The sequence below is a fragment of the Hypanus sabinus genome, chromosome 15 (assembly GCF_030144855.1).
Source record: "Hypanus sabinus isolate sHypSab1 chromosome 15, sHypSab1.hap1, whole genome shotgun sequence".
Taxonomy (NCBI): Eukaryota; Metazoa; Chordata; class Chondrichthyes; order Myliobatiformes; family Dasyatidae; genus Hypanus; species Hypanus sabinus.
In genome coordinates this window covers 39,687,628-39,699,639 of record NC_082720.1, presented here as the reverse complement: position 1 = coordinate 39,699,639, position 12,012 = coordinate 39,687,628, and positions in this window count along the sequence as shown.

Genomic DNA, 12,012 nt, shown 5'->3' with positions numbered 1-12,012 from the left:
CTCTGCATAGGGTCCAAGAAGCCACTTTGCCTCACTTTTATAGACTCTGTGTCTGTCTTCTGAGGAAATACAGATGCAAAAAAGTAATTAAGATCTCCCCCATCTCTTTTGGCTCCACATGTAGATTACCATCCTGATCCTCCAGAGGACCAATTTGGTCCTTTACAATCCTTGTGTTCTTAACATATCTGTAGAATTCCCTAGGATTCTCTTTCACCTTGTCTGCTAAGGCAAACCCATGGTCCTTTCTTAAGTGTTCTCTTGCATTTCTTATACTCCATAAACATCTCATGTGTTTCTACTGCCTATACCTGCTATGCACCTCCTTTATTCTCTTAACCGGGGCCTCCATATCTCTTGAAAACCAAGGGACTCTACACTTGTTATCTTTACCTTTTATTCGGACAGGCACATACAAGCTTTGTACTCTCAAAATTTTGTTTTTGAAGGCCTCCCACTTACCAAGTGCACCCTTGCCAGAAAACAGTTTGCCCAATCCACACATGCCTGCTCAGTTCTGATATTACCAACATTGATCTTTGTCTGATTTAGAATCTCAACCTGTGGACCAGACCAACCTTTTTGAATATTTAATTTGAAACTAATTGCATTGTGATCACTAGGATGCAAAGTGTTCTTTACACAAACTTCTGTCACTTGCCCTGTCTCTTTCTCTAATAACAGACTAAGTATTACACTCTCTCGTTGAGACTTCTATGCACTGATTAAGGAAGCTTTCCTGAACACATTTCTCTTTCAATATTTTTATTAGTTTCTGCATAAAGGAATACAGAGTACAAGAAGATATATAAGTCAAAAGAAAAGAATAATATAGTACCAAATAACAGTTACAATCACAAAACCCTACCTTCATAAAAAATAAATTAAATCATAATATTGAAATACAACAATTTTGTTTTACAGAAAAAAAACTCTAAACCCACTACCAAAGTCAGAGCTGTTAGGAAAAGCAAGAAAAAAGTGAAAAAAGACTCTTGTTGTATAATGAAATATATTATTAGCCACCATCTGTACTTTTACAACAGTCAATGGTTTTGAAAATAACTCAAAAATGGTCCCCACGATGTCTAAAAGTCTTGGCTAGATTCAAAAACTGAACATCGGACCTTCTCTAAATTTAAGCATGACATAACATCCCCTAACCATTGAGTGTGAGTAGGTGGAACAGCATCCTTCCATTTAAGCAGGAGCGCCCTCCTAGCTATAAGAGAAGTAAAAGCCAAAATATGCAAATCAGGTGTCTCCAAAATAAAGTCTTCTCCTCCAACAATACCAAATAATGCAGTCAAAGGGTTAGGCTTAAAATTTACCTTGAAAAATACCGAGAAAGTTTGGAATACTTCCTTCCAGTATCTTTCAAGGCTCGGACATGCCCAAAGCATGTGAATTAATGAAGCTTCTCCTTTATTACATCTATCACAGAAAGGGGATATATCCGAATAAAAATGAGATACCTTATCTTTAGACATGTGAGCCCTATGAACCATTTTAAATTGTGAAAGGGAATGATGGGCACATAACGATGATGTGTTTTTGGTAAACTATATTTGGCTGAAATTTGCTGAAATGAAAGAAGATTTCCTCAAACAAACAGATCCTGGAAGCATTTAATACCCAATCTATCCTATTCTTTAAAAACTGAATTGGTCATTGAAGGTTAAAAAAAAATTAAAACAAATGGGACTAGACAAAGAAAATCTCAATAGACCAAAGAATTTCCTAAATTGTACCCAGATCTTCAAAGTATGTTTAACTACCAAATTTTCAGTTAGTTTACTAAAAGATAAAGGGAGTGAGGATCCAAGAAGAAAAATAATAGAAAATTTATTAACAGAGTTAGCTTCTAAAGAAACCCATACCAGACAGTCCTCACGGATAATATATTATGTCCAAAACATAAGATCTCATATATTGTCTAATAATAAAACCCAAAGTTTGGTAAAGCTCAACCTCCATTCTTCTTAGATTTTTGAAGATGGACTTAATTTAGTCAAGAATGTTTGTTTTTCCATATATAAGAAGACATAATGGAATCGAGAGAATCAGAAAAAGTTTTAGGAATAAAAACAGGTAATACCTGAAAAAGGTATATAAATTTAGGTAAAATATTCAATTTAATAGAGTTGATTTGGCCAATCAAGGATAACAAAAAAGGCTACCAATTCGATAGTGTCCTTTTTACAAAATTCAGTAAGGTAAGAACATTTTCATTAAATAGATACTTATAATTCTTGGTAATTGTTACACCCAAATTGGTAAATATGGGTGTACCTAGAACTAGACAAGTTCGTCAGTCTGTACTGACTGAACATTGCCATGACATTTTCCCGGACTCCACCCCTCCTCCTTTAATCCTTCCCATTCTGTTACATCTAAAACAATGGATCCTGGAATGTTGAGCTGCCAGTCCTGCCCCTCCTGCAACTAAGTCTCACTAATGGTTACAATGTCATAATTCCAGGTGTTGATTCATGCTCTGAGTTCATCAGCCTTTCCTACGATACCTCTTGCATTGAAATATACACAGCTTAGTGCACAAGTCGTAACATGATTTCTGACTTTGTCTGAGATATTCCCATCAACTGTCTGCAGAACTTCTGTTCTATTGACTGTTCCGGCATGCTGGTTCCCATCCCCCTGCAGCTCTAGTTTAAACCTCACTGTGCAACACTAGCATACCTTCTCTCTAAGATGGTAGTCCCCTTCCAGTTCAGGTTCACACTGTATCTTCTGTGCAGGTCTCACCTTCCCTGGAAGCGAGCCCAATGATCCAAAACCCTTTTGCCCTCCCTTTTACACCAAATCTTCAGCCACTTTTGGTACCTAAATGGACAAATGACTTCTGGCTGTTTACCCTCCCACTTAAGAATGCTGGGGACATGATCCGAGATGTCCTGGCCCCTGGCACTTGGGAGGCAATCTACCATCCAGGAATCCCATTCTCATCCACAGAACCTCCTTTCTGTATCCCTAACTAATGAATCCCATATCACCATAGCTCGCCTCTTCTCTCCTTTTCTCTTCTGAATTACAGAGTCAGACGTTGTCAGAGACCTGACCGCTGTAACTTTCCTTTGTTAGGTCATCTCCCCCAAAGTGATATACCTGTGGTCGAGGGGGATGGCCACGAGGGTACTCTGCAGTAGCTGTTTAACTCCTTTCCCCTTTCTGACTGTCACCAGTTTCCTTGGTCCTGCATCTTGGGTGTAACTACCTTGCTGTATGCCCTATCTACCATGCCATCAGCCTCCTGAATGATCCAGAATTCATCCAGTTCCAGCTCCAACTCTTCAACAAGAGTTTTAGAAGCTGCAGCTGGATGCACTTCTCACAGATGTAGTTGTCAGAGACACTTGAGGTCTCCCAGCCTTCCCCCATACTGTGAGCAGCATTCCACTATCCCGCCTGGCATCTCTTCTGTTCTAACTGAGCAAATGTAAAGAAGGGGGTAAAAAAGACTCTACCTACAGCATTTTTTATAATCTTCTCTGACTGAAGCCACTCTTCACTAAAGCCTCAAAGACCTGAAGCCTCAAAATCTCCACTCTAACTCTGTCCACTCCAATGATGACCACTGTGATGATGGCCGCTCTGCTTGCTCCGCCTTACTTTAATTTGTTCTTGTCGATCAATCCCAAACATTGATTGGCTGCTGCTCAAAGCTATAGTCGATGCCTTTTCTTCTCAATCAGCAAACCTGAGTGAAACTACATCTTCTCAGGCTTCCAGTCTCTCCAACTGGCCATTTCACAAAGCCAATCTGGTTTATCATTCTATTTCTGATCTCAGTAGCATGGGGCACCAGGAGTAATCTGGAGATCACTACCCTCGAAGGCCTTGAGTTTCTCAACTAGTTACGTAACTCCCTATAATCATGCTACAGGACATTATCCTTTGTTCTACCTATGTCTTTTTTCTTAACATGTACAGTGACTTCTGGCTGTTCAACCTCCCCTTGAGAATTTTCTACAGCCACTCAGAAACAATCTTGACCCTGGCACCCAGAAGGCAATGCACCATCCTGGTGCCTTTTCTGTGATCACAGAATCTCCTGGCTGCTTTCCTCACTCCTGAGCCTGCTATCACCATTGACCTGTCAGACTCCACCATCTGAGGCTCACAACCAGCCATTGTGCTAGAGACCTGACTACTGCTGCTAGGCCCTGAAAGGAAATCCCCCTCAAGAGTATCTGAATGGTATACCTGTTAGTGAAGGTAATAGTCACACGGCAACTCTGCACTGACTACCTATTCCCCTTCCTTTGACTGGTGGTCAACCCCCCTATCTGAAGCCCATACCTTGAGTGTGATCATTTCAGTGATCAGGTTCTCAGCCTCCTAGGTGGTCCTGAGTGCTTCCAACTCCAGTTCCAGTTCCTTCTCCCACTTTGTCAGGAGCTACATTTGGGTGCACTTCCCACAGATGTAGTGATCAGGAAAACCGTGAGGTTCCCTGACTTCATACATCTTGCAGGAGGAGCATTCCACTGCCCTAACTTCTTCTTCAATGGCATGTTTAGCAAATATGTTTCAAGTTATGACTGCTATTCAGTATTTTGTACTACCTCAGGCATCTTCCCCTGAGGATAATATACCACAGATTATTCAATGGAAGAACACACCAGGCCAATCAAGAGAGACCGGTGATTTACTCAGCTGAATCTACATTTTTTTTGCACATCCATGTGTTTCAAATTTTTGGAGAATTGATCTCTATACTAGGATTACCGTATGTATCTACAATTAATGTTATTTCTAAATTGAATTACAAACCATGGTTGAAACGCAGGAAAGTAAAGCTCAGGTATAAATTTTCTTAAAATAGGCATTGTCATTTTAAACAAGGGTAGAATACTGACACTAATAATATTATCAATCGGAACTGGATAAATGTGCCATAAAACAAACAACTGCATCAGTCATTTCTACTTCTCACAGCAGTGCAATTACAAATGCTAACATAAAATATCATAGCTATTAAACAAGTGCTGACAACCAATAATCTTCTTTCTGGATTTCATCTCCTTTATATTGCCAAACATATTTTCTGATATCAATAATTATGGTGTGCAAGGTTTTAAAATTACAGTGGTACACTCTATGTTTTCCTGAAATATCATGATTGGTTACATTTTGATGAACAGCATTGGCAAGTAACAAGCACTGTAAGAAGAGCAGCTTTCTTAGTTGCAACTGACCTACAGTATTTTCCGAAAGAATCAAAGTTGTGTTAATTAAACCAAAAAAAACCCAGAATGCTCAAAGAATTCCGCAGCTCAAGCAAATTCCATGCAGGCAAAAGGTGTAACAGAACACAACAAGCAACAAAACAACAACAGCAAAATAGGCTCCTTTCCTCTCTCCCATCCACAAACATGGACGGTCCTCCAACTCCAGCATAGGCCTCTTGTCTCCAGTAACCAAACTCAGTGAGTGGGCTTCGACTTCCGGATTTCCAATTGTTTGGGCGTCAGTCTTTGGTATTGCACCCCAGAGTAGCCAATGATAAGACCCCTAACTCCAGGCATGTGCCTCAATGGCCCTCATGCCTCCCGGGCCCCACCAGCCTGGGATAGGCCGACGTGCACAGATGTGTGTTAAAATCACTGATGGGCAATAGAAGAAACAACTAAAAGTGACTTTATCTCAGTGTCAAGTGGACCAATATTACTTTGTTAATTAAGGTTCTTCATTTATTATTCAAAGCAAGTTTAAAGAAGAATTCAAATATTGTCCCCTCCTTTCTCCATGCACATGTACTTAATTCTATGGGGTCATATATATGCGATCTTGTTGCTGCCATTTAAATCTCTGTGCCAAATACTCAAAACTTGACATACAAGGCCCGTCAGCATTTTGACCAACCCCAGTGGAGTAGTGAATGCAACAAATTGAAAAAGAAGCAAAAGAACGTAAGTCTCTATTCACACCGCATAATAACCAATATATATCAAAACATTGTAATAAGAATATTAAAAAATCAAGATAATGAAAATGCATTCATCCCAGTGAAGCTTTTATTCTCTGCTACTAGGCCATTTGTATTCTGAAGCTCTGTAATACTCCAAATTCCCTTTGGCACATTTTGAACATACTAGTAGATACATTGATCAGATCAGATTTATTATCACGACATATGCCATAGAATTTGTTTTCTGCAGGGATCACTCCTTACGCAACTTCCTTGTCCATTCATCCCCCCCATCCCCTCCCACCAATCTCCCTCCTGGCACTTATCCTTGTAAGCAGAACAAGTGCTACACCTGCCGTTACACTTCCTCCCTCACCACCGTTCAGGGCCCCAGACAGTCCTTCCAGGTGAGGTGACACTTCACCTGTGAGTCGGCTGGTGTGGTATACTGCGTCCGGTACTCCCGGTGTAGCCTTTTATATATTGGAGAGACCCGACACGGACTGGGCGACCGTTTTGCTGGACACCTATGCCCTGTCTGCCATATAAAGCAGGATCTCCCAGTGGCCACACATTTTAATTCCACATCCCGTTCCCATTCCGATATGTCTATCCATGGCCTCCTCTACTGTCAAGATGAAGCCACACTCAGGTTGGAGGAACAACACCTTATATACTGGCTGGGTAGCCTCCAACCTGATGGCATGAACATTGACTTCTCTGACTTCCGTTAATGCCCCTCCTCCCCTTCTTACCCCATCCTTGATATATATATTTTTTTGTTTTTTTCCCTCACTTTTTGATATCTTTCTCTCTCTGCCCATCACTCTGCCTGTTCTCCATCTCCCTCTGGTGCTCCCCTCCCCCTTTCTTTCTTCCTAGGCCTCCCGTCCCATGATCCTTTCCCTTCTCTAGCTCTGTATCCCTTTTGCCAATCACCTGTCTGGCTCTCAGCTTCACCCCATCCCCTCCGGTCTGCTCCTATCATTTCGCATTTTCCCCTCCCTCTCCTACTTTCAAGTCTGTTACTATCTTTCCTCTCAGTTAGTCCTGATGAAGGGTCTTGGCCCGAAACGTCGACAGTGCTTCTCCCTATAGATGCTGCCTGGCCTGCTGTGCTCCACCAGCAATTTGTGTGTGTTGCTTGAATTCCTCTTGTTTGCCATAGAATTTGTTGTTTTGTGGCAGCAGTACAGTGCAAAACATAAAAAAACTATCATTTACAATATAAAAAAATAAATATAGCATACAAGGAATAGTGAGGTGTTGTTCATGATCTGGTGAGAAATATAATGGTAAAGAGGAAGAAACTGTTCCTAAAACATTAAGTGTGCGTCTTTAGGCTCCTGACTGTAGAGTTCAAGAAGAGGAAGTTGGGAGATGCACATCAATCCTTATTGAGTACTCAGCAGTGAAAACAGTGAGCAACTTCAATTTCCCATGCGTCCACATCTCAGAAGGTCTATCATGAAAAAAAAAATGACAGCAGCTACACTTCATTAGAAGTTTGAGATTGGGTATGTCACCAAAGATTCTAGTAAATTTTTACAAATGTTCTGTACCATGGAGAGCTTTCTGACTGCTTGCGCCACCACATGGTATGGAGGCTCCATTGCACCTTTATAGACTCAGCCAGCAAAAGCCTTCCACCATCAAGGACATCTTCAAAAGGTGCTTTAAGAAGGCAGTATCCATCATTAAGGACTCTCCCACCTACTACATGTCTCCTTTTCATTACTGATATCTGGGAGCAGGTACAGGAGCCCAAAGACGCACACTCAATATTTTAGGAACAGTTTCTTCCTCTCTGCCATCAGAATTCTGAATGATGCATGAATCCATAATTACTATTTCAGTATTGTCTTCTCCTATTTGCACTTTATTTATTTTTCATATACTTAGTGTAACATATTGACTTTATGCTGCTGCTACAAAGCAACAATTTCCTTGATAATGTGTCTGTGGTAATAAACCTGATTCTGATTCTGTATCTTCCTGGCGTTAGGAATTATCTATTGTTCCTTTATCTGGAACTGCACCTGCGAACGAAAATCCTGTGGTGAAAATCTGGATAAAGGAGTATGCTGGTGGACAGACCTGTTTAGACTGTATACACCCATAGGTAACCCAGCAAGAGAATCCACCAAGATTTAAGCTTTTTGTTAAAAGGTTATCTTTACTTTCCCCATAAACATCAAAACATAATGTGAAATGTGTTGTTTGCATCAAATCAAATCAGTGAAGTTAGTTTTGGGTCAACCATCACTCCAGCAGAATATCCAATACTGCATGGGCTAAGGTTGCCAACAGTCCCACATTAACTGGGATGCCTCGTATTTTTAAAGATAAATTGCTTGCCCTGTCCAAAATCAGCTACTATCCTCCTTCCCCTCTCCTCTCCTTTTTTATTCTGCCACTTTCCCCCTTCCTTTCCAACCTTGAAGGGTCTTGGCCCAAAATGTCGACTTGTTACTCATTTCCATAGATGCTGCCAGCATTTTATGTGAGCTACTTTAGTGAGCTTGCTATGGATCAGAATATTTTTGCCTTGCTAATCCTGAAGATATATGGTAATTCCCTATGGGAAGATCATTGCAAGATTGGTTACTCTGTTCGGGTGAATTAATTTACTGTTGACAGCTAAGCACAGCAAGTTGCTGGTAGGATTGTACTGACATTAGTCTGGGACAAGAGATCAGAATTTTTGCTTCATGCAGAAACCAGAAGAAAGTTTGTAACATTTTAAATGGTCCAAAATTCTTCCTCAGCTCCAGTAGTTTCTTTGATTCTCCGCCATGATGGATGGTGCAAGTGGATTACTTGTACCTCTTAATTTCTGCATCCCTTCCAGCCTTCTGTGCAGCTCTTTATCAATGATTTTCTTAAAATCTGTATAGATAATGCACACTGTATTCTTTTGATCATAAACAATCCGGTCAAACACAAAAGGCTGTTTATACATTTGTACATTTTTAATAGTTTTTTCCTTGATTATTTTTCAAACTACCTGCTTTGTTGTTACTTTGAATATACTCTTATCCTTTCATGGACAATTTTCAGATTTGACACTTTACAATCCTGCTGTGGGCACAGCCACAAAGTAGTGGAGGTCAGATCAGTTTTCCTTCTCCTAGACGAGCTGCCAACCACGGCTGACAAGCCCCATCTGCCCAAAACGACTGGTGTTAAGGCATCAGTAACCCTTCTTTGATCCTTCTCCTGTCAGTAGAAACAGCTATGCCACACATAGAGACCAAGAGCTGGACTTGGTTGTCGGAGGGGCTGACTTGCGGCTATACCCATTCATTGAGAAGGCTTCAGGAATAAACCCCAAGGAAAAATCTGGAGCTAGAGTCCCCAAAGCAGTCCTATGATAAGTTCAACACTGGCTGGCAATGCTGCTGGTGCCAAACTGTCTCGGCCTCTGCTGTTCCTTTGGATTCATCAGCTGTGGGGCATTAGGGAGGCTGCTACCAAGGCAACAGTTTACCCTCCATATTGTACTGCCCTGGTTTGCACATCACTGGGATACAACATCCTGTCCAATGGAGAGCTTCACAGTTTACTTTGTTTCACTTCGAGTTTTCCTGACACAAAGAAAACAGTAGGTCAGAGTTTTGGCCAAGAATTGCAGCCGGGATTTTCCATTTAAAGGTGAACAGCAACAGCAATCACTATTAGCAAAATTAAATGAGAATATACTTAAAAGCAAACAGTATCGTTCCAACAAGTACTTCCAGAATCTGTATGGAGGAATCTTCCTAGTGAGGGCAACCAAGCCCAGCTAGAATAACTTAGACCACAGTCTGTGCCATGTCCCACCGAGACAGCTGTCAAAGCCTCTTTACTGTGCAGGGAAGAGTAGGAAGAGAAAAGAGAGCAAAGAATGTAAGTGAGAGCAAGATGATTCAGAAAGGTAAAGGAGGGAAGCCATGAAGAGAATAATGACAGAATTGTGGTGAGCAAGGTGGAGGTAGAGTTGGAGAGGGAGACAGAGAAGGGGAAATAAATGGAAGTAATATCTGTCATCTATCCCTTCATGCACCGGATATGCCATGCACCTATAGAAAGCTGGCCATCCCATACAAGCCATCTCTTTCCAACATAACTTACTCTCCTTTGATACCTGAACTCTACGTCTTAATTCCCGAACCAAATAGCAATTGCCTTGGAGTCTCCTGATAGCACAACAGCAATGCTTTTAAAGTTAGAAACAAAGCAAATTGAAACACATCCTGCAGTGATATTCCCAGTGGGAACTTCCATTGTCTATCTCTACAATGCTTTTCAACAAAGTGAATCAGCCCCACTCATAATAAGCTCAGACTACACCAATTCTTTATTAATGTAATACTATAGTGACAGCCTAGTTTAGGTAACCTTCTTACCATCCCCTTCTGCACCCCTCTGCCCACACAGACACCTTGGACCCCACTATGCTCATTACCTACCGTACTTTCCTTGTTGTGTGGCTTCTAGTCTGTGGAATAATATAAATGCCTGAAATCAGGAAGTAACTAGTGGCATTTTGATGAAGCCCAGACTTCACAAATGCTCCAGCTTATTCTCACTGGAATAGCGATCTGCCCAATGTATGACCCCAGTCAATTACTCGAAAGGTACAATTGCCTGTTGAGAGCAAAAGTAGAAAACATAGATAGAAATGAAACTGATGGACAGGGAAAAGCCAGTTGGTTAATCAAATCTCTCCCATAACATGCTGGCTGGAACAACACTTTTAAACATTTACTCTTGGCATACTATCCCCAAACAAAGAATTTGAAAAATGGCTAAAGAAAGCTTGCTTGCCTACATACTGAGACCAAAAAATGTTGCATGGACAGGTATTAAGATAAGGATAAAAGATAGAATTTGCAAAATAATAAATGAGCAAAGGAATTAGGATATCACTAGTAGGGTCATATTTCATGACAAATTGATGCATGTTACAGACTTTGATATATTCTGTAACAGGATTAAAAATACCACTGACGCAACTGAAAGGTTGATTGATGCCTATGAAAAGGAAATAGAAGCAGAAAGGATTAAGAGGATTGTCTTAAAAACAATAGGAGGATTGTTAATTGATCTGTAATGGAAGTGAAAATCCAGAATTTTACATTTGAAATTAATAATTATATTAGCCGATGAAATAAAATATTTTTGTTTGGATTTTTGTAGAGGATGAGTATTATTACTTTTCACTTGTACTTTACCATTTACTAAATTCATTTTGATTTAGAATCTTTTGGCATTTAATAACACAGCAAATTACAGGATCAAACTATGGCAAAGCTCCGATACTCCACCGATGATTCAAAAGTTCTGATGATTGAGGTTCAGATTTACATTTATTTATCATGTGTACCTTGAAACCTACAGTCAACTGTGCCATTGGTGTTAACAACCAACACAACCAGGGATGTGCTGGGGGCAGCCCGCAAGTGTCACCACACATTTGGCTGTCAACATATGTCCACCGTGTTCAGCAGAACAAAAATAAATATAGAAAATACCAGGTGACCAAGCCACAACAGCAAAACAAGCCCCATTCCTCCCTCTCAACCATCCACCCACCCATGCACATACACAGTTCTCTAACCCCAGGAGAGGCCACTTTTGGTCTCCATCAGATTCATGGATTTGCAGACATTGTGCTTTGATTTCTCTAGCAGACTTGCAAAGATTCACAGACTCGGGCTTCTGACCATTGAGCTCAACTTCCAGACTCCTGTTGGACCTTTGGGTTTCAATCTGACCATCTGGCTTCAGTTTTCAGTACCAACCCTGAACTCATGAATGGCAGTGATTGAGGACTCTGGATGAGGACCTGAATTCCAGGCCTTGAACTCTAGACTCTCTGATGATAAGACTCGAACCCCAGTTTTGATGATTCATGTGCCTAGGAAGTCACCATCACTCATAACTCCTACCCGTACGGAACTCTGATCCTGCAACCTGCTGATGGCTTCTCGTTTGCCAGCCTGACAATCAACCACGTCCACTTTGCTGGCCTTCAAACATGGAGTGGAGGTTTAGCCTCAGGCCTGTCCTCTAATTCCCCACATCCCTGTCCCTAA